We start from the raw sequence: 27,404 nt of genomic DNA on the forward strand, positions 1-27,404 counted from the left end.
AGGAGTAGATAATTTTAGAACTTGATTTATGTGTACTGAAAGGTCCTACACTCAAAGCAACCTTTATGGGTTACTTTTATATATCTCTTGCTTTTATATAAACTTTATTGCAATAGGTGTTGTAGTGGATCAGTACAGCTCTTCTGTCATTTATTGTGTAATGTTAAAAAACCAACCCAAACCAGGGATAATACTCTGCCACCTGTTTGTAGAACAGTGTGTTTTGGGAGTTTATAGAAATGGTGCAAACGATGCCTTGAAGGGCTACCTGGCCTGTTGTGTTTTTATTAACCAGGATGAAACCAAAGATCGTTCTGAGTTGTACTTTGTGTTTAAAATTTACAGGCCTCGTTTATTTGTCCTTTAATAATACAGCTGCTGTAGCTGTGATAAACTAGGCCCGTTCTGAGCCAGGAAAAGAATGCTCATAGAGAAAAAAAAAGAGAAGAAAGTTCTACAGTGCCATGGAAAGGATCCAGTAAATGTTTAAGGCATATTGTTGTAAACCTTATGCTTGCCTTTTTTTTTTCCTCTTTTTCCTTCAAGATAAATGGAGTTTGGTAGTGAGAAGAAGAAATGCATTTCAGTGTGTACAGCAGAGAAATTTAAAGTCTTTGGAGTTTTACAAGGACCAAGTGCTTAAATCCGGCTCCCAGAGCAGTGGAGGAAGATGAGTGCGTGGCACAGGCCTGCTTTTCCCTCTCCCAGCAAGTTTTCATGGCAGTGAGACCCAAGGTTGTGCAGCTCTGCTCCATCAGGGCTGGTCCTGAGCATGGGGAGGGGTGCAGGTTGCAGAGCCTGGGGGTGCACTCAGCTTTAGTACCGTGTAATCAGGACGGGCCAGGTTGTTCCTGGAAACTTTTGTGTTTCCCCAAGAGCTCGTGGAGGTCCCTCCCAGCCTTTCTGTCCTAAAGCTGTTCAGTGACTGCCTGGCAGTTTGTGCTTTGCTGGAAGGCAGCTGTGGGCTGTGACACCACGGGACAGGGTGGCAGCTCCTCCAGCCCTAGGCCTGCCAGAAAAGAGGAGATCCCACTATTCCAGATCCCTCTGATTACTGCTCTGTTGACTACACTGTAGAGGTAGTGATCAGAAAATACACATGGCACCCGCACCAGCTTGGAAAAAGGCTTCTCAAACAATTTCCATGTCAAATCCCTAAAAATTCCATTACTAGAACTGGAAATGAGGACAGATTTCCTCACCAAAGGACAGATTTCAATGGATGTGAATGTGGTGTTTTGTCTTTTGAACCCATCAGAACGTGCTGTGGTAAAAGAGGAATATTCCTGCTTCTTCCCGAGCAGGAGCAACATGAATGTGTCAAGTCTCCTACAACCTCCTGGGATCATCAGCCTGTTCAGGAAGTGTTGAATGTTACAATCAAGTACTTTATTTATAGGAGGCTTGGCTTAATTTTTATTCCAGTGTTTCATTGCTGCAAGGTACTCAGGAAGATGCAGCTTGATTTGCTATAGCCTTATTCACACAGAACAAAAATCCCTGGGAAATGCTTCTCTGACTCTTTGTGCAAACCCTGCCTACTTCTGACCCCAGAGGCACTGGGAAAGGAGGCTCTACACTGATGTCCCAGCTGGAGGAGCAGAGTATTTCTGCTGAAACAACCTCTGAGGAATATGGGAGGTCTAATGAGCTCTACTGTGCAATCTGAGCAGAGGTTTGTGGTAAAACCCACGGTCACAGTGCTGACAGGGGCAGGAACTCTGAAAACTTGCTTGTTCTTGACAGCAGCAGGTCTAAACATCAGGCCTGAATTACACCCTGGTGTTTAAACAATGGCTTGGAGGGCCAGCTAAATCCACCACCAACTGTTTTCTGCTTTTTTTTTTATAGCTATGGCTTGTAAAATTTTTCTTTTGGCTTTAAAAAAAATTATTTCCTGTAAAAAGAGCTATTGATCTCCTCATCTTTATAATCTTCTGTCCAGTACTCTGTCCTCTGCCCCCTCATCTGTGGTGAAAACCAATACTAGTAAACATCTGGCCATAAAACAGTTTCCAAAGGCTTCTTTGGTTATCCCACCCTGAGGAGTCCTCCTCTGCTAACTCTAAGGCCTTTTTCCAAACTGCCTCCACAAACCAGCCTTCCAAGGCCTCAGTGAGCTGGAGTTCAGCACCTCAGGGCTGGTTCATGGAGCTCTTTGAAAGGCACAGCTGGAGCAAGTGTGGCAATGACATCCACACAGCAAGGCATGTTGAGGGCTCTGGAATATCATCCTATTCCAGACTTGAAATTTCTGCTGAAGAGCCTCAGCTTCTTTTAGCCACGGAGGTGGTTTCAGCTTGATGTGACAAAGACATGTTTAAGAACTTTTCCTCCTTGCTGGGTATCCTTTGAGGAGTTTTTTCCTTTAGTGAAAAAAAAGGTTTTAAATGTCTTGGAAACTTTGCCTCCTGTTCCATTTTGTAAAAGAAGGCTGGGCATAATTAAATACATAATTAACTTTGACACTGTTGATATGTAGTTAAAACTTAATATGTAGGTGAACAGTTGTATATCCAACTCTGCACTCCCTCTTAGAAACAAAGGGCTCATCTGCCTTTAAAATGTGTGTGTGCAGGAGTGGAGAGCAGTGACCCAGCTCTGTGAGCAGGGCAGCTGTTTGCATGGAATCACAGGATGGTTTGGGTTGGAAAGGACCTTAAAGCTCATCTTGTGACATGGGCAGGGACCCCTCCCACTAGAACAGGTTGCTCCAACCTGGCCTTGAAGAAGTTTTGCCTTATTGAGTCTTCACTCTGCTCCTTGGCTTCTTGAAACCCAGAGTCACCCCTCTAAAATTCCCCACTGCATCAGACCTGGTCTGCATTTCTACATATTTTGACATCCAGACCTGCAAACACAAAGCCATGCACACATAGAGCTGGTCTAACATATTTGTTAGCAGTGTTCAAACCCACAGTGTTTCCCAGTGAGAGGGTCACCTGTTCAGCATTTATCTCCCTCTGTACTACTCTATGCATTTCAGATTTAAATTGTCTTAAGCAAAAATTGCCACTTAAAAGGTAGGGCTTTGATTTCTGTCTGCCAGAAAAAAGCATCTGTCAGTTATTTTCAATAGTCTGTGGGTATTTCATGATTGTTAAGCTCAGATATTTGCGTGGCTTCAAAGCAACACCTCCTGGCAAGCCGTGGTATTGCTTGTGCAGGGAGAGACCTTCCTGTTGGGATGGTACAAGACAAAACAAGTCTGTGGAGGGGTAGAATCATGGAAAGGGTTGGGATGGAAGGGACCTTAGAGCTCATCCAGTGCCACCCCCTGCCATGGGCAGGGACACCTTCCACTAGCCCAGGTTGCTCCAAGCCCCGTCCAACCTGGCCTGGGACACTTCCAGGGATGGGGCAGCCACAGCTTCTCTGGGAAAGCTGTTCCCAGACTACCAGTGACCTGCAGCAAACCTCCCTTGTGTTTTAGTGTGCAAATCACAGTGTGATGGACGTGGCTGTCACAGCTCCCACTGGGGGAGAAATGAAAGTGGGGAGTGTGATCCAGGATTCTTTAAAATAGTGCTGCCATACTGGTGTTGCTGCCTTTTTTATTTCTCTGTGTGTGTGTGTGTGTTCATACCACAGGTGCTGCTTTACAGTGGACGATATCACCAAAAGCAATGCAGCACTTTATCCAAAAAAGGCCCAAGCCAGCAAAGGATGCTTGCTGTCATCCCTATAAATAGTAATATGGATGTCAGTGTTCATCTTTGCCCTTTTAATTTACTCCATTTTCCCTATCCCACCGTCAAACTGACTGGCAGGAAACAGGGAAATGCAGAGCAATTTCAGAAAGCTTTCCTAGTGCTCCAAGTATCCCATTCCCAAACAGCGTGGGTGTCCCTAGGAGCAAGCTGAAACACTACGGGAGGCATGGAAACACCCCAGGACAAAGACCACGGGGACAGTCCCTCACTCACAGCATTCACGCGTGGCTCAAGGTGCTGTTGTGCTGCTCTGGCGTTGCCACGGGGCTATCCAACCCTCTGGAATAACGCGAGGAGTCGGGAACGAAGAACACAAGCCGAGGGATACAGAAGACTGAGGTGCAACATAAATGTTCGTACAAGGAATAAAAGCGACACAAGTCACTGTAGAGGGACGTTTTTTGGAGGAGATGGTAACAATGTCAATGAGGGCGATAAAAAGATACATGTAATCAATAAATCTTTCTGCTCTCCGTTCCAGAGTCGTCGATGTAGCACTGAAGAAACTCTTCTGTGTCCGGCGGTAAAGTACAACGTTAAAAGCATCTGCCAAAGCTTCGCGTCCTAATATTCAGTCTGGCCCGGGAGGCGGTGTTTTAACTCATCCCCAGCGTCCTGGCCGGTAATCTCAGACTGTCGGGGCTGCTGTCACTGAGCCCTTGGAAAGGGGGGACCCGACCGGGACCGGCCCCTCACGAGTCCCCGCCCAAACACCGCCCGCGCGCTCCCACAGGCCCCGCCCACCGCCCCTCACTCCACAGCCCCGGCTCTCTCAGACCCCGCCTATTGCCCATCAGGCCCCGCCCAAAGCAGCGCCCATCAGACCACGCCCACTCCACAGTAGATCCCGCCCACTCACCATCTCAGACCTCGCTCACGCCCCTCCTCAGACCCCGCCCCCTCAGGCTCCGCCCTCCCTCTCCCTTCAGACCTCGCCCACTGTGCTTCAGACTGTGCCCGCGTCCTCTCAGACCCCCCGTGCCCCCTCAGACTCCCCGTGCCCCCTCAGACCTCTCCCGCGCTCTCTCGGAGCCCGCCCCCGCCCCGTCAGACCCCGCCCACGTATCTCAGACGACGCCCACGCCCCCTCAGACTCCGCCCGCGCTCTCCATTCAGACCTCGCCCATGGCGACTCAAACCCCGCCCACTCTCACTCAGACATCGCCCTTATTCCTTCAAACCCCGCCCACTCCCCCTTATACCCCGCCCACACACCATCAGACCCCGCCCATGCTCCCTCAGACCACCCCCACACCCCGTTCAGCCCCGCCCACTCTAGTTCAGACCACGCCCACACCCCATTCAGCCCCGCCCGCGCTGGTTCAGACCACGCCCAGGCTCCTCACTCAGGCCCCGCCCACCGCGTTTAAAGGCCGCCCGCAGCGGCGCGGTGCCGGAGGTGACGTGTGCGGGAGCGCGCGGGGCGGAGCGGCCGCGCCGGCGGGGACGCGGCTAACGGGGGTGAGCGGGGTACGGGGTGCCGGGGGGGCTTAGGGAGCGGGGTGCCGGGGGGGCTTAGGGAGCGGGGTGCCGGGAGGGCTTAGGGTACGGGGTGCTCGGTTAACGCGGCGCTCCGGGTATTGCGGTGCTCAGGGTTGTCGGCGTGCCTGGGTTAGGGAGTGCTCGGTTAATGTGATGCTCAGGTATTGAAGTGCCCGGGTATTGGGATGCTCAGAGTTATCGGGGTGTTCGGGGTATCAAGGTGCTCGGGGTATCGGGGTGCTCGGTTACCGCGGCGCTCAGGGCGCTGTGCTCGCCCCGGTGCTCCCCGGTGCGTCCTCTCCGTTGCCCTGGCTGAGCCGGGAATTGCCCGCTCCTGTTTTCAGGCGCGGGGCTCCCGCGCTTGTGTGTTAGATACGTAAAAAAAAAAAGGACTTTTTCCTCATTTTAAAGAGCAGCCGGAGTTGCTCCCGTGGCACCGCCGAGGTGCGGGCGATGCCTCTTTCGAGGCGGGTGAACAGTCACGTTATCTCCGCTGCCCGGGCAGGAGGAAGCGTCGGAGTCAATCTCCAGGCGGAACCTGGAGCAGATCCCAGCGGAGATAAACCTGTGCTGTCTGTCCTAATCCCGTCTGAGGAAAACGGCCCGGGGGCCGTTGACAACAACAAAAATCAGTGCGGGCTTCTATGGCTTTGTGCCCTGCTCGGTAAAATAATAATAAGTGTAGGAATTTTGATGCTACTCTCACCTGGCAGCAGTTTGGGAGGGTGGAAGGGATGGATTTTGCGGATGTTTCACTTGGAGTATCTGGTTTAGCCCAGAGAAGTGCAGCACTTAAATTGGTGAGGAAAGGCAGGGGCTGGAATAACAGGAAAGGGGGAATGGCTTCAAACTGACAGAGAGAAGATTTAGATTGGATTTTAGGGGGAAATCCTTCCCTGGGAGGGTGGGGAGGCCCTGGCACAGGTTGCCCAGAGAAGCTGTGGCTGCCCCATCCCTGGAAGTGTCCAAGGCCAGGTTGGACGGGACTTGGAGCACCCTGGGCTAGTGGAAGGTGTCCCTGCCCATGGCAGGGGTGGGACTGGATGATCTTTAAGGTCTATTCCAACACAAACAATTCCATGATTCTATGGCAACCTTCTTGTAGGGAAGGGCACTTCTCAGGGCAGAATCTCATACCTCTACCTTATTTTTGCTAAGTGGATGGAGGTGGCTGTAAGTAACACTTTCAGGCTTAGTGCAAAGAAAATAAGACCTTCTGAGAAAACAGACAAAAACCTGCCTCCTTTCTTATTTGAGTTTTTGGGGGTTTTGCTGCTGGAAACTGCTGAGGCCTCACTTGCAGTTGTTGTTCTTTTATCCTGTAGTTTTACTAGTTCAGAGATAGAATGATCTTAACATACTGATCTCATTCTCAAAGCAGAGCAAAAAAATCAAGGTAAATACTTTCTGCATTCACTCCGGGATGGATTTGAGTCCTGATTTGATTTTCCAAGGAGGCATTAGAGCTGTGAAAACTTGCATTTTTCGTGGTAACTATATGTATCAGGAAGTGTAGAATTTCAGGAACAGGTTTAATATTATATTACTCCGGAAAAGTGGGACCCTGTGCACCTCTTTTCCAGCCCTCTGCTTGTCTATTTTCCTTAGTTCTCATGGACAGGAGTAAGTGGTTGTGTGGTGGGCTGGATTCACCTCCCAATTAGCACCATATGGAAATGGAATCTGTGGAGCTGTGTCTGTACCTAGGCTGGTGCATCCAGCACGTCTGCCCATCAGGCAGTTCAGGGATCAAAATCACTTAAGCTGCTCCTGAAAGTGTTCCCTGAGGCTGCGCTTCCCTGGACAGGCCTGGTGTTTGTGGTTTGGCTCTTTGGTGATGTTACTTTGTTATTTTACTTCGGAGTTTTTTGGATGAGAGCTGTGCATTACGGTTTATCTCCCTATTTCCTAAAGTGGCCCATACCCTCAGCCCCCTCCCTCCACTTTTTCACTGTAGAAATACTTCTCTTTTGTTTCCTGAAAAAAATTCACCTTTGGGTGGTGACCAAACTGGTACCTTTGAAGCATTAGAAATGTAGAACTGGAGAATTTTTATCATTTTACCTGTGGTGGTGATCACCAATAACTCCACTGGAATCACTGCTAAAACAGATGCTCGTGTTTAGAGAACAAAAACAGTATTTGCTAAACGTAGAGATGGGAATGCTAACAATAAATAAAGAAATCACATTTAGACACAGAGAACAGGTGGATGAAGAATTGAAACAGATGTAGGAAACAAGAAATTACTCTCAGTTGCTCGGTTTCGGTCTGAACTGTATTTTAACAGCTGTTTCTCACATCAGAAAGATCTCTGTCCAAAAAGATGATAAGAGATGAGACTACTGGCAAAAATTACATCAGATGCATGCAGAGAATGTTTGTTGAATATAAACAATTTGGCCACCTTCACCAAGGCTAAGAACAATTAACTGAAAAAAAAAATCACTGTTTATTGTGTTATTTTAAAGTCTGTGTTGGTACAGCAGCTCACAGATTTTACTCAGGTATTTTGTGGAGAATAAATGCTTCTCCTGGTAGTGTCCAAGAGTTTTATATAAGCCTCTGCGACATAGTTTGATGACTTAATTGCACTGTTAAAATACTGCTTCTGGAGCAAGTGCTGAGTTTCCAGACCTTGGTGTGGTTTACTTTTAAATGCTTTTTGCAGTGGGTCTCCTGACCCTGCCTTGAATCTGCTCTGCAGTTTACAAGTGCCATTGTTTAGGCTCATTTCATGGAAATATTTTCTTTTAGGTCCCTTATTAGAATTATTAAAGCTGAATCTAACTGCTGTCTCTATAGAATTTACCTTCATAACTTGTGATGGAGAAGATAACTTGCTTTTATAATTTTTTTTTGGTAGAAATGACAGTGTAAGCTTTAATAAGCTCCTATATCCAATATTCCAGGTGGGTCTCAGCAGTGCAGCGCTCCAGTTAAATATTGACTTGCTGTGTAGGACTTTGGTCTTGGGTAATCCTTGCTGAAATTGCAGCCAGGAGAAAGGTATTGTGGCAAATATAATCACTTAACATCACCCTCTACCAAACTAGAGCCGGTCTGGATGTGGGGAATGGTCCCAGAAGAGGGTTGGGAGTCTCTGCTGGATGATGTGAATGGATAACCACATTTGTACCTGGCCATGGGTCTTGTCTGTCTCTCTGTAGTGAAATAACTAGAATTTGGGGTCTCACTGTCGGTGCCAAGCCTGGTGGTCCTTTCTAATCTTGCCCTTATTCATCCTGGTGCCTCTGGCTGGCAGGAGTGGTGTGTGCCAGGAGCCCAGCTGGCAGGAGGTCTCGGCTCTGGGACTGTGCCTCCCACCACAGAAGGCTCTTTGTGCCTTATGGCCACGTGATCCCCTGAAAAAATAAACATTTCTCGTTCTTGCAGAGATTTGCTTTCAGATATGAACTAAGCATAACTGTTTCAGCATTTCCAGCGTGCTCCATCCCTCTCTCCTTGCTGCTGTAAGCTTTCTTGCAAGGGTCTGAAATCTGCTCGCTGAACTTCATTGCAAATAGAATCCCTCTGGAACTGAGAAGATAAGTTTTGTTCAGGATGTGGTGTGTAGCATTTTTGACTGCTTTGCTGTGGGGAGCAACACAGAGCCCTATATTCAAAAAAACTTTCTTTTTTCCAGCTAAGAGGCTTTGTGCATGGGAGGCATCTTATAGACTTTCTTATTTGCTTGTAGGGAACAGGAATTTCAAACTAATCAGAAGGTTGGTAACAAAAAAAAAAAAAACAAGCAAAAAGTAATCTATAGTGCTTTAGGCAAAGGAATTTCTGCATCCTTTAACAGTAAAAATATTTTGAGCTGTTTTTATGTGGGGGAATAAGTTATTTTATATCTTGAAGTCGTCTTTTTCCTGTCAGAATCTGGTTCTAGGAAGATTTTTCTCCTGTGTTACTGGAAGAAGGTTGGGTATGTCATGTGTCAACTTTGTTTGCTACAAACTGAGGTTTCAATGGAAGAAACCTTTTGTTTTCGATTCAGGATTGGGTTGATGAATCCTGTTTTTTAACTTCTTATCTTTGAAACTGTTTCCTAAAGTGTGATGGGTGTGAATTGAAGAACCTGTAGAGGAAAAAGTGGCTCAAGTTTTTAGCATTCCTGTAATTTTTCCACTCTGTGAGTACTGTGTTGTGGTGTGACTCACTTTCAGGTGTGTGTCACAGATGTGTGGCTGCTTGGTGTGACTGAGGTCAAGATTTAGGCTGAGCTCCAGATGGTGGCCAGAGGATTACTTGAGGGCTAATTACAAGAGTTCTTTGTCTAAGTCTGAATAGTTACATCACAAAGATTCTTCTTTAATGATTCACCAGGCAATTTAGTTGGGATAAACACCACAACTTTTTCACTTTCTGATTAAGTGTTTTTCCTTTTGGCTCGTGTTGAGCTGTACCCCAGCACTTGCAGGCTGTTTTAATGGCCATTCACTTCCTGACTCTGACAATGGGATCTCTGGCATCTTTGAACTCTGGATAACTCTTTTTCTCTACATGTGTGGCCTACATTTCTCCCTGCATCCATCTACAGAGCAAGGGAACTGCTGTGGTGGGAGCTGTGAACAGAGGCCCCTGCCTGTGGTTTTTTCAGGCATAGGCTGCCTTGAGTTAGCAAAGCTATTTTTGGGGTTCCCTCGGGGAGAAGGTGGTCAGGGCATTCAGCCTTGCAGCTGAGCAGAGTCAGCTTTGGTGTCACTGTGCTGGGTCAGCTGGTGGTGGTGGTTCTGTCAGAGGGGATCCCAAGGGGGTGTTAGTGAGGTCACCCGACAACTAACTGCTGAGAAAGCATTCATTTTGCTCTCTTAGTTTGTTATTGTTGCCAGGAAACACCTTGTGCACATTTCAGAGACTTGTAAGTTGTGGCTGCTCCTATCTTAGCTCAACAGATTTGCCCTGTGACTCCTGGATAAAGGTCAACATCCTCAGCATCCACCTCTCCGGATCACAGTGCCAGCCTGTCTTGTCCGGATGCATTGTCGCTCTCCTGGAGGGTGCCTGGTGCTGTGGCCACTACAGTTGTGGCCTTTGGTCTGTGGCAGGATGGCTCAGTGCTAAAGGGGATGGAATTTCCTCTCCATTTTATCCTTCCCCCTTTCTGCACTGCTCAGGTATCCCTCAAGGAGGAGTTTCCCACTCATGCTGTGTATCCAGTGCTGGTGGATTCTGGGGAAGCCAGACCTCAACTCAGCCCAGCCCCTCAGTGCTGGTGGAGGAAATGGTGCTGGAGTCTCTTGCTGGTGGTGTCTGGGGCCTCAGGGATGCCTTAGTTTTCATAGAATCATTTGTTTTCTACCTGTTTTTCCTTGTAACAACCTGAAGTTCACCACGTTGCTCAGTGGCATCAGGACACTCCTTTGGGAATGAGCGTGTTTAAAGGTTGCTTTAGCGACAGGATTGCTGGAAGGACTCTTTAGCGACAGGATTGCTGGAAGGACTCCTCTTTTCCTGGGTGCAGTCAGTGTGTCATACACCTGACACAGAGTACTGTGACCTTCCTGGTTCCTTTAGAAACAGAGCACTCCTTTAATGGGTTATTTATATTCCTCGAGGTGCCAATGTCCTGTGGTCTGGATGTACTTTCCTGTCTCTAGGGGGAGGAAATACTGGTGCTGCTTCACTGATTTGGGGTGTTCTCCTGGCTAGAGCCTCCTCCTGCAGCCTGATGGGCAGAGAAAGGTGCTGGCTGTAAGATACAGGTATTATTTTTGTGTGCAGTCATCCATTGCCTGTTCCTGGGGGCAGGAGCTCTCTGGGGAGAGATGATCCAAGCTGTTGATAGGCTCTGTTTAGTGCAGTTAAGTTGAGGAGCTCAGTAGGCTGGCCACTGAGGGCAGACCTGGATTGAAGCCTTCTAGCACTTGGAGCCTTAGGGAATGTTTGCACAGTCACTTTTCCCCCTGTGTCTGGGGCCAGAATATACAATCTGCAACAGAAAGTCATCATGACGTGTCTTAAGAGATGAAAGGATTTGTCTGGGTTTTCCTTTGCTTTGTTAGGCAATAGCTGGCCTGGGGACCAGCACTGTGAGCTGGCTGCTTTCCTGGGGGTTCTGAACACCCTGAAGCAGCCAAGGTCATTCCCCAGAATCCAGGTGTGAGATTTGGTCAGTGCCATCTTCAGAACCCAGATTGCTGTGAAGTCTCTTTGCCTTCTTTTCCAACAGGAAGTATCGGTTCTCTTTCGGAAAGTGTAAATCTGAGCCCAGGGATCCTGGTTCGTGGAGTGGGAGGCTGTTGTATGTCTGACCTCAGACTGCAGGCTGCTCAAGGGTTTACCACACGTGACACCTGGTGTTGCATCAGATGATTGATGGGGGATTTTGTTGATTCCCTCCTGGCCGAGGCATCCTTGAACCTTCTATTTTGAGAGATCCATATGGTTGCAGGACTGAAAGAAAACCCTAACTTCAGGTTTGTGTTGTGTCTCGTGGGCTGGTGCTGGGAAGTTCTTGACAATTCCAAGAGCCCTCTCTTCTCCAGTGTGTACCAGGAAAGGTGGTAATAAAGAACCTGCTCAGCCTCGTTGTGCTCAAGGAGCTCAGTGTTTTCTTTGGAGGTGACAGGACTTCATACTCCTTCATTTCCCTTCTTCCCTGCTAAGTCATGCTATTTCCAAGTTGCTCCCTAGGATTTCATTTCAATCTTTTTGCTGAAACCTCACATCTCCAGGACAGAGGTGCTAGACCACACTTATATGTTGAGAGGACTTCCCCCCTCCCCCATAAATGGAGGATTAAATCATCCAGTCATTCTTTGAAGCTACTACTGAGAGAGCAAGGCTATTGCCAGAGTGACTTGGAGGTACATTAGAGACTCTTAGGAGCTTGTTTATGCTCTGTGTGATGAGAGATATTCCTTGTCCTCCTTTCCCCCGGGCTAGCTCAGATTATGCTGATAGCATTAGTGAAGAACACTTCCAAGTCTGATGTCACTCTACTGCAAAAACCTGGAGGTTTGTTGAGACACTCACCAAGCACAGGGACTTTGCAGAGTCATCCAGGAATGAAACTGCACTTTGTGGGGCAAAATGTACTGAGACTGCTGCTTGCAGGGAGGACTCTGACACTTGTTTTGAGAGAGCTGTGAGAGGGAGCTCCAAGCAGAGCTCTACACACACGCTGTGCATGTGTGAAGTTACCTGACAGTTCAAGAGAGGTGCCTTTAAGCACTTTAATCTGTATTGTCTGTTTGACACTCTACTCCTCTTTTTGTAGTTCTTTCAAACTCTAACAGCAAATTGAAAGGACTGAGTTTGGGATATATGCAAGACCTCCATGCCTGTGAGCCTGCAAAGGGGGTTGTAAGACTTGCCCTGTGGATATTCCTGAAGGGGGAAAAAGTTCTTGGGGACACTTTGCATCTCAAGCAGTGAAGTGTGTGAAAGTGGAAATGGACAGTAATTAATAATACCAAGCTGTAATTATTGGGAAGGAGGTGTCTTTTCCTGGCTAGTGAGGACCTTGAGAGTGTGACCTGAGTAATCTGAAGGAGTTGGAGCCTTGAGCAGCTTTGTGATTCTTTCACAGATGCTTCCAAAAGGACTCAGTATTGATAACGGGAACTGCAGGATGTGCTGGGTTGAAATTTTATCTGCCTGAGTAGCTGCTAGTCCAATTCCATTAATGTTTGCATATTTAATAAACTTTTAATGCTGGATTTTAATGAGTTGGCAGTTATCTCTGAACACCCAGCAGCAGCAGTCACAGAGTCTAGGTGGCTCTCAAATGCAGATTTCCCTCGCTTAGAAGACATGTGGCTTTTCCTTGGGCAGTCAGCACTTGACAGGCTATGGAATGCTTTGATTTGGTTTGTATTGATGTACATCAACAGTGAATTCTTAATTTGGATGGAGCCCTAGGGTTAAGTTTTTTGGGGAGGAATCTTTTTAAAAAGCCAGATGTAAGAGAACATGACCTTGGTTAATCTCGTAACGCACCACTGATCTACTTGGGATGTTTCTTGCTAGTGATCTAATTATTTTGGCTGCAAAATGGGACTGCCAGGGAAATTGCTTCTAATGTGGCATTTGCTCTTACACACTCCCAGTGCTTTTGCTTTGCCTTTTGTTTTTTTTTTCCAAACTTATATCAAACTCTTCCTAATCGCAGGCAGGCTAAGAAGTGCCCTGGCTGTGCTGTACAGTTGGAACCAAGTGTCTCTGAGGTTAAGGAAGGTAATCAATCATCAAGGCAAAATTCAGCAAGAAGTTCATGTTTGGGCTTCTGAGATAAACCTAAGTGTAGTTAATATGTCAGTATGTCAAATGTAGCAGGCAAGGTGAAAAGGGACTTCTGATAGCACAGTGTAATTCTCAGTTCTGGCACCAGTATGACTTTTATTAAGTCCCCTGCCCATTCCCAACCTTTAGGATGAATTCTCAATATGCTGCTGTAATGGAGATGGCAGATGTGTAAGCTGTGAGGGTAGCAGGAAATAATTCCTTACAGCCTTCTCTGAGATAAGACAAGAGTAATTCAGTGGCTGGCCTCATCAGATGGGTTTCAGGTGACCTTTCAGTGGGCCTGGTAAAAAGCAGGAAAAATCTAATGTTTATCTGAGCCATAGTTTAAATTGATGTTCTTTTTATATCTCCAGAGCACCAGTTTGAGAGGAAGAGCAGAGAGACTTAAGGACAAAAACTGATGGACCATTACATCTTCCAAAATGAGCCTACTCACACTTTTCTCCAGGAAAATAACATGTCTTGAAGGTGAGTAGGTTTTCTATGTGACAGATGAGCTGTGTGATGTCTTGGGCCTTGAGCATCAGTATTCCCAAAGACAGATCCATCCTCGTTTCAGCTTAGCCTGACACTGCCTCTCTGGGCTGGCACAGCCCATGGAAATGTGCTTGTGAAAAGATGTATTTTATTACTGGGAGAAGTATGGAGGAAGTAGGGAATATTTTCCACCGTACCAGTGAATTATTATTACTGTTAATTTGGAAACCCTTGAAAAAGCTGGAGTGCTTAGTGAAAGAGGTGAGCCATTGGGAACATGGGTATTTTTTGGTGAGTGGAGAAAATGCAGGTGCTTTATTTGCAGGATGAGAAAGTTAAGTTTGTAAGGCAAACTTCAGTTTAGTTTGGTGAATGTATTAAATTACACAAGGCATTTTCAAGTGCCGTTCCAGTTGTACCTCAGATGATGTTTTCAGTGTTCAGAAGAGCTGAAGAAGAGTGCTTGTTATCAAAGATGATAAAGTAATTTCCCCAAAGTAAGGAACATAATGCTCGAATGAAATTAAATCAAAATTGTATTTTGTAGAGGTTGTGGTATCTCTTATGTTATTTTTGTACTCAGCCCCTTCGGGCTGTAGGCAGTGACCGTGCAGTTTTGTTTTAAAATCCTTTAATAACAGAAATCAAAATGGGAAATGTTACGTAAGTCCTGCGCTCAACATTGAAATAAAACCAGGGTTTCTGAGACAGTTAAGGTTTAAAATATCTTGGTTTAGACTTTACTCTCTCTTTAATAAATAATGTATAAAAGGAAGCCGTGTAAGCCTAAGTTTGCCTGCTTAGCAGTTTTAATTCTGATGTTTTAATTAGGCTAATAAATTTGCTTTTCTGTTGGTTACTTTATCGATAACTATTTTTTCTATGTTTTGGTATGAACCAAGTAGTAGCTGTAGACTCAGAGATAATAGTGGAGAGTAAGTGGTGAAACGTGGGTGGCTGTCAGTTGTCATTCTGTCTGCACAGGAATTGCCCTAAAATGTTCAGCATTGGTGTCACAGGCCTTTTGTGCATAAACGCTTTTCTGGGTGAGGAAAAAGGCCTGGCAGAAATTCAGCCTGAACTTTTTTCCCCGTGGTTTTGCAGATTTGCAGCTGTGTCTCACTAGTTATGTGAGTTTCTTAAATATCTGTATATTTGGTAGCACTGAGAGCCTCTCAGGAGTTGTAGAACTTGACAGAGGGGTGAGGAGATGCAGTGTTAGAGGACTTTACTACATGAGGAAGAAACAGCTTGTGGCTGGAGAGGGAAATACTGTTCACAATCACTGGTGCTCTTTGGTGTCTGGTATAATCTGCACAGCTCTGCATAAAAGGATGGAAAACTGAAAGCCCCAAAGTAAAAGGTGTTAGCAAGTTCTAAAATGCTCTCTTATATTGACTGTTGTTTTCCAAGTGTCCTCTTCAGATGTTATCAGTGAACCTCTGGCCTAAAGAATCTGGAAAACTAGGGAATCTCACCTGGAAATATTTATTCTGGTAGAGTTTGTATTTTTCTGTTGTGTGGATGAACAGAAATATCTCCTCTTCCTTTTGCTCTCTTCCTCTTTCTTCTGCTTTCCCAGCCTGTGAAAAGTGCCACTTTAATCTGTGGAGAAAGATTGGGCAGCAGGGTGGAGAGAGAGAGAAGGGAAGAGTGAAAAGAGGATATTTTTTTGCTGCTATAAGGCTTCTTTGTTCTCCGAGGTCAGGAGGAGCTGAGCTCCCAGTGACTTCATACGCTCTTCTGTTACCTGTTCTCATCAGCCTGAAGGGGTGGATCCTCCTCTCTGTGAGTCACTAAGTAAATATCAGGCAGTGCTGGTATTCCTGATACTGCTCCGAGTACTTGTGCCTGTTTCTTGTGTGTTGTTTACTCGCTGTTTTCGTAGCTGCTATCACAGCCCAGCAGATTTTGTCAGCACAGGGGCTTCTCACGGTGTGCAGCTGGAGAGAGGCACCTGCCTCGGAGCCGGGAGCTGTTCCAGCCTTGTTCCAGCGTGGATTTTCAGTGGGAGCTGGCAAATATTTGGAGATATTTCCAGTAAAACAGTTGATTCTGACTCTTGGCTCGTGATCAGGGGCAGCATTGTGGTTTGCCAGATGGCCCTGCGAGCTGGGTCTGGTGCCTGCTCCGGCTGCATCCCCCGAGCAGGGCAGGGCAGGGCAGGAGGTGCCTGCCCGGGTCCCACGGGAGCTCCGGAGCACGAACTGCCCAGGGCTGGCAGGAGCTGCAGCTCTCAGCAGTTCCTTCCTGCTGGGCTGGCTGTCAGCACAGCTGGGTGCTGCAGGCAGGGCTCAGAGCCCTGTGCCCCGGCAGCTGCTGCAGCTGGGGGTGGTTCAGGAATGATCATAGCTTGGGTTGGAAGGGACCTTAAAGCTCATCCAGTTCCAACCCCCTGCCATGAGGAGGGGTGCCACTCATTAGACCAGGTTGCTCCAAGCCCCATCCAGCCTGGCCTTGAACACTTCCAGGGCTGGGGCAGCCACAGCCTCTCTGGGCAACACATGATGGTATGGTGGTGTCTCCTTGAGCTGATCTGAAGCTTCCATGAGGGGACAGGGGGCTTCAAGAGTTTGTGCTCACTGGGAAGCTCTGCTAGGGAGGGAATAAGCCATGTTATCCACTGGCCCACCCACATACCATAGGACTGGCTTCCAGTGTGCATGCATTCCAGTTTTGGATAACCACTTGGTTTTGCCCACAGTCTGCATTTGTGCCCATTTTTTATGTGGATTAGACTGAATCAGTCTTCTGTCCTGTATGGAAGACCCTGGATAGGTGTAGATGTCCCTGGTGGCTTCTTTCCCTTGCTTGTCTGCCCCTGATATGTTGTCACTTGTGGCCTTATGGGATTTGAAAATGTCTCAGTGTTTCTGGATAAAATTCTCATCTCATTAGGAGAAAAATGTGCCATCAATTTAACCCGAATCTGGACCAAATATGGACAGTTTGAACCTTGGGCAAAGACTCACAAATTGAATGATGCTGCCCACCCAGAATCGGTTGCCATCCTTATTTTCTCTGGGACAGGGAACACTTCAAGTGCTGGGTTTCTGGGACCATTTTGGGGGAGCTGACCAGGCCACTGGAGACTAGAGCTGTGGGGCAGAACTGCACCAACTTTTAATTACACCTTTGCTTTTACTGATACTGTCTTCAGGGCTTTGCTTATCCCTTTCTGCCAAGGGAAGCTCTCCCAGCCACCTCTAGAGACACTTGAAGTCCAGCTAATCCTGAGGTTCTCTCTTTCCTGGAGTTCCTGAGGGTTCCATGGTATGAACTGAAAGCCCAGTAGATGCAACTCAGCTGTGGTACAGGCAGTGTGAGCAGCCTGAGGCACAAATTCCTGGGGGAAGATCCATCAGATTCATCCCCACATTGAATTTATATCCAGTGTTCCAGCAGTGGATTTGACAGCTTGGCTGCTGGATATATGTGGGCATTTTGGGATGTTTCAGTTGCTGTGTTGGGAACCATTTGTTTTGCTTCATCTGGATGTGAAATATTACCACTGTGGCCTGATAGGATCCACTTAATGGCACAGTGTACAGTCAGCATCAGCCCGAGGTGAACTCTTCACCCACTGCACTGTAATTAACTTGAGATGAACAAAACTTCAGGAATTCCTGCTCTGGGACCTTACTGTGCCAGGTGGAACCTCCAGTCCAGTTTTGTTAGAGAGTAAGTGTCCACACTAAAAGCCACTGCATGTTTTTCTTGTATTAAGATCTGCTATTAAGAAAATAATTTTTGCTAAGCAGAGCTGACATTTAGTTAAGGGAATAAACTATAAAATCCACATTGGAGGGAAAAGGAGGTATCGCTTCAGATTCCCGTGGTGGTTTTTCCAGCTGGCAGAGTAAAACAGTTATATTTTCACATGGTGTATTTTTCCTACATTTAAATATTGTGTTTGATTAAGTTCTGATCATGTATAACTTTTAGATACTGACTGGTATGATATGGGTGCAGCAATCAGTTAACTGTAGCTTTGCCAGGTGGCATTGCCTCTCTACATGTTGCCTTATCAATTAAGATATTGTTTCTCAAGCACATTGCACTTGCCATCTTGAAACAGACTTACATCTCTATTAAAATAACATTTGCTCAGTGCTCCCAAGTAAAGGAGAAGTTTAATTTTACTGATAAAGGACCACAATTAACTTATACTTAATTCATTTACCACTTGACTTGGTCTCCTTTCTCTGGTGCCTGAGCCTGTTATTTTGAATAGCTGTGTTTGGAAAGCTGCTCAGTTCTGTGTTCTGATGTCTGCTACCACAATTTATTTTTCCTTGAAATCTAACCACTCTGAGTTGATGCATCTTTTTTAATCTCAAGTTTAATCTCTGGCTTTCTCTTTTTAATTTACACAACCTTGATAAAAGCAGCCAGGTTATGCTGGGGTCAATTCGATGATAATAAATTCCTTCTCTCCTTCCTTAAGCCAGAGTGTAAATGAAATAAGCTAAATTTACTGCCTGTTCTTCATGCCTTTTTGTCCAGTGCAGAAGAAAATTAAGCTGTTTTGACCTTTCTCTGACACTTGTAGTCAGTGAAGATGAGGGCAGAGAGAGGCTTTGTAAAAATAAATGAAGTCGATATTGGCCTTTCCAAAATTGTTATTAATGCACTCCAATGAAAGTCCCAGCCTGTGAAGGCAAGTGCAGGCAATCTCAGCTGCTATTTCATCCTCCTCCAAGTTTTTGTTCCACCTTTAGAGCGCTTTGCCACAGAGGTTTTGGGGTGGTGGCTCCGAGTGGGTGCCATGCCTTGGGTGAGCTGTGTCCTGCCCTTCCCCTGGCACTGCCAGAACATCACCTGGGCTGGATCTGAGCAGGGCTGGCTGAAATCAGGGGCACTGGGGGCTTGGGCACACCCCTGGCAGTGATATATATCTATGAAAAAAAAAAAGGCTTACAATAACCTGGAGGGTTTCATAGAGTCACAGAATGGTTTGGGTTGGAAGGGACCTTAAAGCCCATCTCTTTCCACCCCCTGCCATGGGCAGGGACACCTTCCACCAGCCCAGGTTGCTCCAAGCCCCGTCCAACCTGGCCTTGGACACTTCCAGGGATGGGGCAGCCTCTGGGCAACCTGTGCCAAGACCTTACCACCCTCATAGGGAAGGATTCCTTCCCAATATTTACTCTAAATCTTTCCTCCTTTAGTTTAAAACTGTTCTGCCTTGTCCTATCATTCCTTATTCTTGCATTGTCCACTGCAGCTGTCACTTAAGAAGGAAAAACTGAGTTTACTCACAGTTTACTCATAGTTTACCACCCAAACCCTAACAGTGTGTGTGCTGCTACTTTGTATTTTTCCTGTTGTATTTGAAGAGCTGAGCTGTGTGCTCTTAAATGGATTGTGTTCTCTCCCCAGAGGGCAGGTAAGAAGGTGAAAACTGAATGTTTGCGTGACCAAATGTTGCAGCAATAGCAGAGGGTACTGTGTCTCAGCCCAGGTAATTCCAGGTCTGACAAAACCCCTACTTGGTGCATTCCTGCTTCTCTGCTTCTATTTCCTAGACAGCTGTGATTGCACTGGCTGACTTATCTTCAGAGTGATTACACTGGTATCTTTATTTGCTCTGCCCTGTGCTGATACCAGCCCTCAGCCAGCTCTGTGTTTCCAGAGTCAGGATGGGCAAAGAGGAGGCTGCAAAATGAGCTGGTGCTTCATTCCTTGCTCGTGGATGGGGGAGTATTTTACACTGAGAACCTGGACAGCATAACTTGGTGGTGGTGAACTTGAATAGTGGTTGGTTTTTTCAGGCATAGACTCCAGGAAATCGAAACCAGCCCTGATTTTCGGCTGATAGAAGAGTTTCAAAACGGGTGTCGTGACACAAAGCAAAGGCTTTTCTGGATGTGCTTCTCCTCTACAAATTCCTAGTACATTCATGTAGCGTGCTGTCTCTTGCAGTTAAAATGATGACCAATCTCTGGGAAGTGCCCTCTGAAAAATGCGAGGGATTTGCTTTCTCACAGTACAGAAACACTTTGCATCCCTTAAAAAAATTTAATGGTGCAGTGGTATTTATATTGGACATCAGATAATACAAAGGCAAGGTCAGAGTTTGAGATGAGTGTAAAAATTCATCCCCTTTGCTTTTGGTGGCTGGGTGTGATAGTTTAGGTTAAAACAGGCTGAGGGAGTGTTTGTGTAGCCAGCTTTTGAAAGCCAAGCTTTTCAGCTCCATGCCTAAACTTGTGGAGACAATTCTGCATTTTATTAGTGTGTGATATTTACTAAGGGTTCTCTTCTTGAGTATCATAAATGTTTCTGCATATTTCTCAGAAGAATGAGGGGAAGAAAACTATCTTGCCTAAGAAATAAGTCTGTTTTAGGGTTAGACAGAAATGTAGCTTATTTGGATCTCTTGGAATGAATACTGTTAAATGAGCTTTTCTGAATTTTATTTTCACTGAAGGATTCTTATACAAAAAGTTCCCATATATATATATATATGGCTATAGACATGTCCAGTAAAAATGGGCAATTTGATTAAAGCATGAATTAAGGAAGCGTTAGAATGGTTGCCTGGGGCTTCAGTATGATTTTGCAGTGCTCTGGATGGTTAATACAGAATAGACTAACTGCTAGGACAGAGAAGCCCAGAATAATTTTCCTTGTCCCAGTTAAGTCAAGAACTATTAGAGCAGTGGAAATAAGGTTTCAACAAGAGAGGAAGAAGGGGTGAGGGACGTGTCAGCTCTGTCTTGCTGGGGAGAGGGGAGAGGACCAGAAGTTGGAAAAGAAGAAGGGTGAGTAGCAGTAACCAGTGCAAACAGACCGATGTTGCATGTAAGTGGATTAGGAATGATTTTTCATTTAAAAAAAAGGGGGGGAGGGGGCAAACTGTGAATATTTGATGTGCAGGTCAAAGGAATATGGGATTGTCCTTGACCTGCATGTTTGTCAGGAGAGGCTTCTTTGCTCTCAAGGGTAATGCTTGAGCCATCAGGAGCCGTTTCTCTCCAGCCCAGTACCACCAAACTGTGCTGCACTGGCTGCACAGGAGGCCTGCCCTCACCCCATGGCTTTGCTTCCCCTGTGCTGGAGCACAGACAGCACAGCAGCTCTGGTAAACCCCTTCCACTGTCTGGCTGAAGTTTGGAGTAGTGACATCAACTACTTGGTTAGTGTACCTTTTTCACCTTCTTTCCCAAGGATATTATGTTTTCCTCTCGTCGTGTCTTGAGATATCTAATTGTGACACTGCAGTAGGAGTAACACTTCTGAGCAGCATATTCAGGGACCAGGAGGTTGCAAGGAGGGCTTGTGTGAAAGGGATCTTTAACTTTCCCACTGCAGCACCCTGTGGTGGTTTACTGGGAATTACCAGTAAGCAGAATTTCTGGTCTCTTTTTGAAGTGCAACAAGAGAACTGGGAGGAGTGGAAGGGTGTTGTGGTGTTACACAACAGTCCCATGTGCAGCTGCATGCGTGAAGGCTGTTTGCCCAGTAGCACCACCAGTTACCTACCAATATATTTTTGGCTGTTAACCTTCTAGTCCGAGGCAACAGTCAATAAACTACCTGTTAGAAGAAATGAGTTCTTTGCTAAAGGGAAGAGATTCTGCTCTTCTCTTCTTTGCAAGGAGCAAACTCAGCATTGTGCTGGAGGATTGATCTGCAGGAGTAATTTCTGATAGTGCTGTATCTCTGTTCTTTTATCAGCAGCCTGGCTTCAGAAACCACCATACCTCATTCCATTATTCCCTTTGCCAAGTGAGTTTTGAATGCAATAGTCCTGAGCAGCTCCCTGTCCTACCCTTCAACCATCTTTAGGATGACCAGTCATGCTCTCAGCAGCAGAAGAAGATGGACCAATGTGTTTAGGCTTGCAGAAAGTATTCCAAGTCCTGGGGAACAGATTTTTACTGCCTGTTCCCTCATTCTGAACTGATGATCTGTCTGGAGCAAGAGAACTGTTCTCACACTTGGGTAAAAATACGATCCCTTCTCTTGCTCTCCCTGGTCTGTATTTTTCAGCATCAGAGTTAGTTTTGATGGTTGTCAGATAAAAGTACAGATGTCCCTGTGTAGCTGGGATTCATTATCTGTTCAACACATTTGCTTTTGAACTATTGAGAGCAATGAGCCTGTGTCTGATGCCTCCCCACGGAGCACATGGGAAGGAAGAAGTGTGATCAACCTGTTTGTGACACAGAGGAGGATACAAGGCAAACCCAAAGGGGAGGCAAAGGGAGCATTAAGTATACTTTTCTTCTCAGCAAGCTCTTATGTGCCAAAGGAAATTGTCCTTTATGTTGTCTCAGATGATTTATATTCACAAAATCCAACCTAGAAAAATCCTACCTGTGTTAGACACTGATCATCTACAGTCAGACTCTTATTTTGTGCCTTTCTCTTGATTACCTTTGTTACCTTGGGCTCTTGGCAGAAGCAAAAAGCCACATCATTCTGATTGCTTCATGTTCCCAAGATGTTTTTTGAGAGAAAATGTTTCCTGAGCTTTGTTCAACCTCTGAAGTACAATTTGGTCTTTCTGGGAATCGTGTGAAATCAAGTGACTGCCTGGAGCAAGAGAATATGTACTGAAGCTGCAATAGCAAAGACCTTGATATCAAAGGCCACCTGCTACTTCTCTCCATCTCTTTAGCCTTAAGTTTACCAGGTTATAAATTGATTTTACCTTCCTACAGAATGCCTGGCAGGTCCTGAGCAGATGAACTGGGCAGTTTCTCAGGGATTAGTTCATATTTATATCCCAGTCAGAACTTTCCTCCTGCAGAAACCTGGTATAGTCTTCACAAAACGTACCAAGTTGTCTTTCTGCCTCCTTTCTGGATGCTCCTTTTACTAGTGGTGTCAGTCAACAAATGCATGTCAGCACATATCTTTGACCTTCAGGTTTGCAGCCCAGCTTGCACAGACACCTGCTAGGAGTAGAAAATATCGTCCCACAGTAGAACTTCAATAATTGTCTTTTTCCCCCCCCAGGCCTTAGTTTATTGATCAGCCTCTGTAAAGAATTTCTTATGAAAAACTTAATTGAATTCCTGGACACTTTCTGGTTGAAGAAAATGGGGAAAAATATCTGACAGTCTGTATTGATGTGGCTGAACTTCGCACACACACAGAACATCGATTAACCTATGTTTTCTGTTCATGGTGCATGTTTTATTTACTGTGCTCAGTCAGAAATGCATTTCTAGTGAGCTGGGATTGTATTTATGGAGTGAACTATATTGGTGTTGTAAAACTGATGGAAAAACCTTGGACCACTGTGCCCGTGCAGGTCTGCAGGCCTGTGATCCTCTTCTGGTGTTCTGGTCACATACTCGTAGGTGGCATTTCCTCACCCTTCAACGTGCAGCATAAAGGACAGAGCACCTCCTCAGTCATTTTGCTTTTAAGCAGCTTTAATAGTTAAGTTTAGTAGAGCTGTTGTAAATTTTTTTCATTTTCAGCCTATTTTCTTCAGCCTAAACACAGATGCTGTGGCCCCACTGATGCTCTGAGGGATCAGGTATTTCTGTATGTGCAAGGTGCCATAATTTTTTTGTTTGGTTTGTTTTGTCTGCTGTTTGGCACAAGAGAGACTCCCCTGGCCCCCAACTGCTGCCAGCAATTACAGACAGGTGCCTGTCCCCAGTGGGAATAAATGTTTCCAGCCAATATTTACAGCTGGTTCTGTCCTGAAAGAACAGAATTTTGGCTCTCCAGTGAGAAGGTGTAAAATACAGCTCTAGAGGTGGCTGGAAGCTTCACTGGTTGCCCTTGAAATGCTGCAGAAGGTTTTGCATGGCAATGACTGAAGCTATTGAATGTATCTGTGCTTTCTTCTGAGGCAGAGGGTCCTGGTCTGGGGGGTGACCATATCACTGTGGCCCTGGTAAGGAGAGTCCCCCCTGGCACAAAGCATTGCTATGGTTGAGTCTTCTGGAGGTGTTTTGTGAGTCTGTCCACGAGCTGCTTCCTCGGAGATTTCTCCCTTCTGCAGCCTTGGGATGAGTATGAGGTCACCAGCCAGTGTTTGATAAGAGATGGGGCTGTTTCACTTACTCACTGCCATCTATCTTGTATATTCAGAGTAAGAGAGAGGTTTTTCATCAGGAAAAATAGCATGGTTGTGTCACAGGAGATTGCAGTTACAGTAGAATCATATCATAATGTGTCAGTGTAAATATTTAATGTTTTCTGTCATTTGAGTAGCAGGGCACACCAGCATTTTTGTTGTAATCTGTATCTTTTTAATGCTGGATTTGGCTTCTTTCTCCAGAGGCCTGCAAAGGTCACTGCTCTGCAAGGAGAAATGCCAGGACATCAGCTTTTGGGAAGCTGAAAATTCAGAGCAGCCAGCAGGGAGAATTGAGGTCCTGCTTTATGAGAGGTGATGCCTTCCCATGTCAGGTGTACGTGGAAGAGCCCAAGGTGCTGTCCTGGCTTTGCAAGTTTGTTCCCAGCAGCAAATTGCAGTGAAAAAGAGGCTTCTGCTGTGTCTGTACTTGCAACATGTAGTTGTGTCCTTGTAGGTTAATTGAGGCTTTGCTGTGGGTTTCTGTTTCTTCTTAATTTTTTTTTTTTTTTTTTTTTACCACTCAGAGAAGAAAACTAGTTGTTGGAATTGCATCTCATGGTCACAGTCACAAATGCACTCCCAGCCTTGAGGAGAGTGCAAAACATGAGAATACTGGTGTATGTGTTCTTAAATCTGTTAATACTTTTAAAAAAGAAAACCTATACTCATGGATGACCTACATTTGTTGTGTGGAGGTTTTCCAGAGGCTGGACAAGATTTCAGGAGCTCTGTGGCACTTGTCATGTGCTATTTCCTATTTACCAGGGTGTTCAGCTGGATGAGGTTCTACTGGGAGTGAGGATTGCTAGGCCAGGGGCTTTCCTGCTTTTATTCCATGCTTGTCCATTCAGTACTCAGGGAGAGCTGGCTTTGGGATAAGTGACATAATTCCAATAAAACAGTTGTGCTGCTGGGGTAGAATCTGTGTGTAATTGAACCTTTGTGCTTGATTTTAGGGAAGCCACACTTTAGGATTGCAGGCTGGGAAGAAGACTAGATATGCTGGTGGAGACAACAGAGGAGTTGTATGAGTTTCAGCAAGTGGATATAGAAGCAGGAAAGAGAGTGAAGTATATATATGTATATATATATAAAGAAAGGAAATAGGCTCCTCTCTGAAGGTGGAGGGGAAAGAAGCAGATGATGGGGATCAGGTGGCAGTTTGAGGGATGTAAAGAGCAGGAAAGGGAAGAAAAATGGAGATGGAAATCTCATAAAGGTCATGGAATGCATTAATTTCTCTTTCACTCTTCTTCCATTTTAGGCAGGAGGAAACACTAATTATCAACTTTTCTTCCCTCACAGATTCATTTAACCCCTCTGAGCTTACTCTTTACGGTGGGATGGGAATAACTAAAGGAAATGATGGGGAAAGAGTGATCCTTACTGATGGGTTTTATTTGCAAGGGGAACAGCACAGAGAGAAAATCAGCCCTTCTTTTAGTTGCAAGAGGAACAGTTCCAGGTAGGTCCTTTTTCTGCTCCCAGGGCTCTGGGGATCCATTTCTCCAGTGTTTCCACGTGCATCTTTGTTCTGTGGTTCTCCAGTTTCACAGTCTCCTTAGCAGGCAGCATCAGAGATCTGCAGGCCTTACTGTTCCCTCACGTGGGGGAATAAAGCTGTGAAATCAAGGTCTGGGAATGCTCCATAGTCTGCTCACCCTCGTGCTGCTGCTCTGTGCAGGAGTGGAGGGAGGGATGGGCAGGTTGCTGGCTTGTGCACGTTGCATCTGTAATGCCAGGTATAAAAACCTCCCTGCTCTTTTTCCCCTATTTTATATTTATACTTACGTTTTCACCCTATGTCATTTAGAAATCAAAGCAGAAGTGTGCAGTTCAGCAGCAGCAGCAGAGCTGTGCTTACTACTAATCTGCTGCTTTGCTCAAATTAAACATTTATGGGGCCAGAGACTCCTCACTGCTCCATCTTTCAGCCTCCTACACTGTGATGATTTTTTTTGCTTTGTGTTTGACACAGCTCCTGCTAGAAATACAGTGAAATTAAATTATCCTCCATTGGCTTCTCTCCCTTCCAGCCCATCTTTGTCCAGTTTGTTTTTATCTTGACTGTAGCATATGGGGAGCAGCTGTTGGTGTAAGTAATGCTTTATATTCCCTATGAGTTGGAAGGTTTCACCCCAGTCAGGTGGGCAGAGACCTGCCCTCTGTTATTGGTACCGTTTCTCTTCTCCGAGGTCTATTCCAAGGTGGTGTGACTGGGTAGGAGCTCCGTACTCCTCAAACCAGGTATCCCAGTGCTGCAGCACGTGTCCTACTGATGCTCTAGGCTGTGTTGGCTGACTTGGTCTCCACTGAGAGCAGTTGGATACCTTCCAAGACCTGGATCTTATCTGCTCCTCTGTGGCCTGAGGCCTAGAGTAAAACCTGGGCAAGAGTTCTGCTTCTTGGGCACACTGGAGTGAAGATAATTTCTGCAGAAAGCAGTTGTTTCTGAGCCTATTCAGAGACTTTAATGGGGCCTAATGCTCAGTCTTCTCTGCCAGAGCATGGTCTACTTCTTTGATGTAACTTTTCTAGCTTAAAGCAGTGCTGCATGGATGCTGAAAGCCCACGCTCCTAAAATAGATCGAGTAGAACAAGCACTTCACTGCTGACTCCTCTTCAGGAGGAGAGGAGAGAGAAGGTAACAAAGAGCAGATGGCAGGTATTAGTCATATCACCTAATTTATCTGAACACCTCAGACACCATCACACAAAGGTGGTGCAGGAACCCAGAGGGAAGGGATCCTCCTAACAGACCAGACTGGATGTTGCACAGGATACACAGGCAGAGGGGGCCTGAGGAAAGGAGGGGGCTTGCAGCCAAATGCTAAACCAAGAAGAGTATGTTCACACAGAGCTGTGGCCAGAGCTACTTTTACTTGCCCAGTTTTCCAAGCCATTCCCTCATGATTGACAAGCCCTCAGAGCATCACTCCTTGGAGCTCCCATGCTCATAGCGCAGTTCCCTCTGCAAAATGAGTAGAACAAAGGTCCAGCACTCCAGAAATAACTGAATTCCTCCGATTTCAATCAGCTGGAATGGTCTTATTCTAACTCTTACTGTAATAAATGCAGTACAGAAGCTGCTTGCTGTTTTCACACAGTATCTAAGTGGCCAGTGTGCACCTTGCAGTCGAGTTGGGCTGGCTCAGCATCCCCTCCCTGCTCCAGGTCTCTGGCCCTGGCCCAGCTGGCAGTGGGCTCTTGGAGGGCCCCTGAGATGCTCCTGCCTGCTGGTGTGCTGGGAACACAGTGTGTAAATGCGACATAAAATCTGTTCAGTCCTTTGTACATCAGTGGCTTCCAGCAAACTTGACACCACGGAGCAAGTAGGGCACTGAAGGACCTGCAGAGGTGGCTGGGGAAGTGCTCGAGTTGCACTGTTTGTGTAATTACTTGCTTCAGACCCAGCCTGGCCAAAG

The 27,404-nt window shown here is 46.1% G+C and overlaps 1 protein-coding gene across 3 annotated transcripts in view; it reads left to right on the forward strand.

The window, feature by feature from the left end:
• The first annotated feature begins 5,101 nt into the window (after window positions 1-5,101).
• MAP3K13 (mitogen-activated protein kinase kinase kinase 13) overlaps window positions 5,102-27,404 on the forward strand; it is a 71,598-nt gene continuing 49,295 nt past the window's right edge. For 2 of the 3 annotated variants that reach the window (XM_027724853.2, XM_027724850.2), the window contains exons 1-2: window positions 5,102-5,174; window positions 13,805-13,919. The gene's annotated coding sequence lies outside the window, so the exon portion shown is untranslated. Of the gene's footprint in view, window positions 5,175-13,804; window positions 13,920-25,289; window positions 25,445-27,404 lie in introns of those variants that run through there. The other variant, XM_039391126.1, reaches the window with a different exon arrangement.

This window comes from Pipra filicauda, unplaced genomic scaffold (genome assembly GCF_003945595.2).
Source record: "Pipra filicauda isolate LSUMZ 115617 unplaced genomic scaffold, ASM394559v2 scaffold90_size2875636_pilon, whole genome shotgun sequence".
NCBI classification, from domain to species: Eukaryota; Metazoa; Chordata; class Aves; order Passeriformes; family Pipridae; genus Pipra; species Pipra filicauda.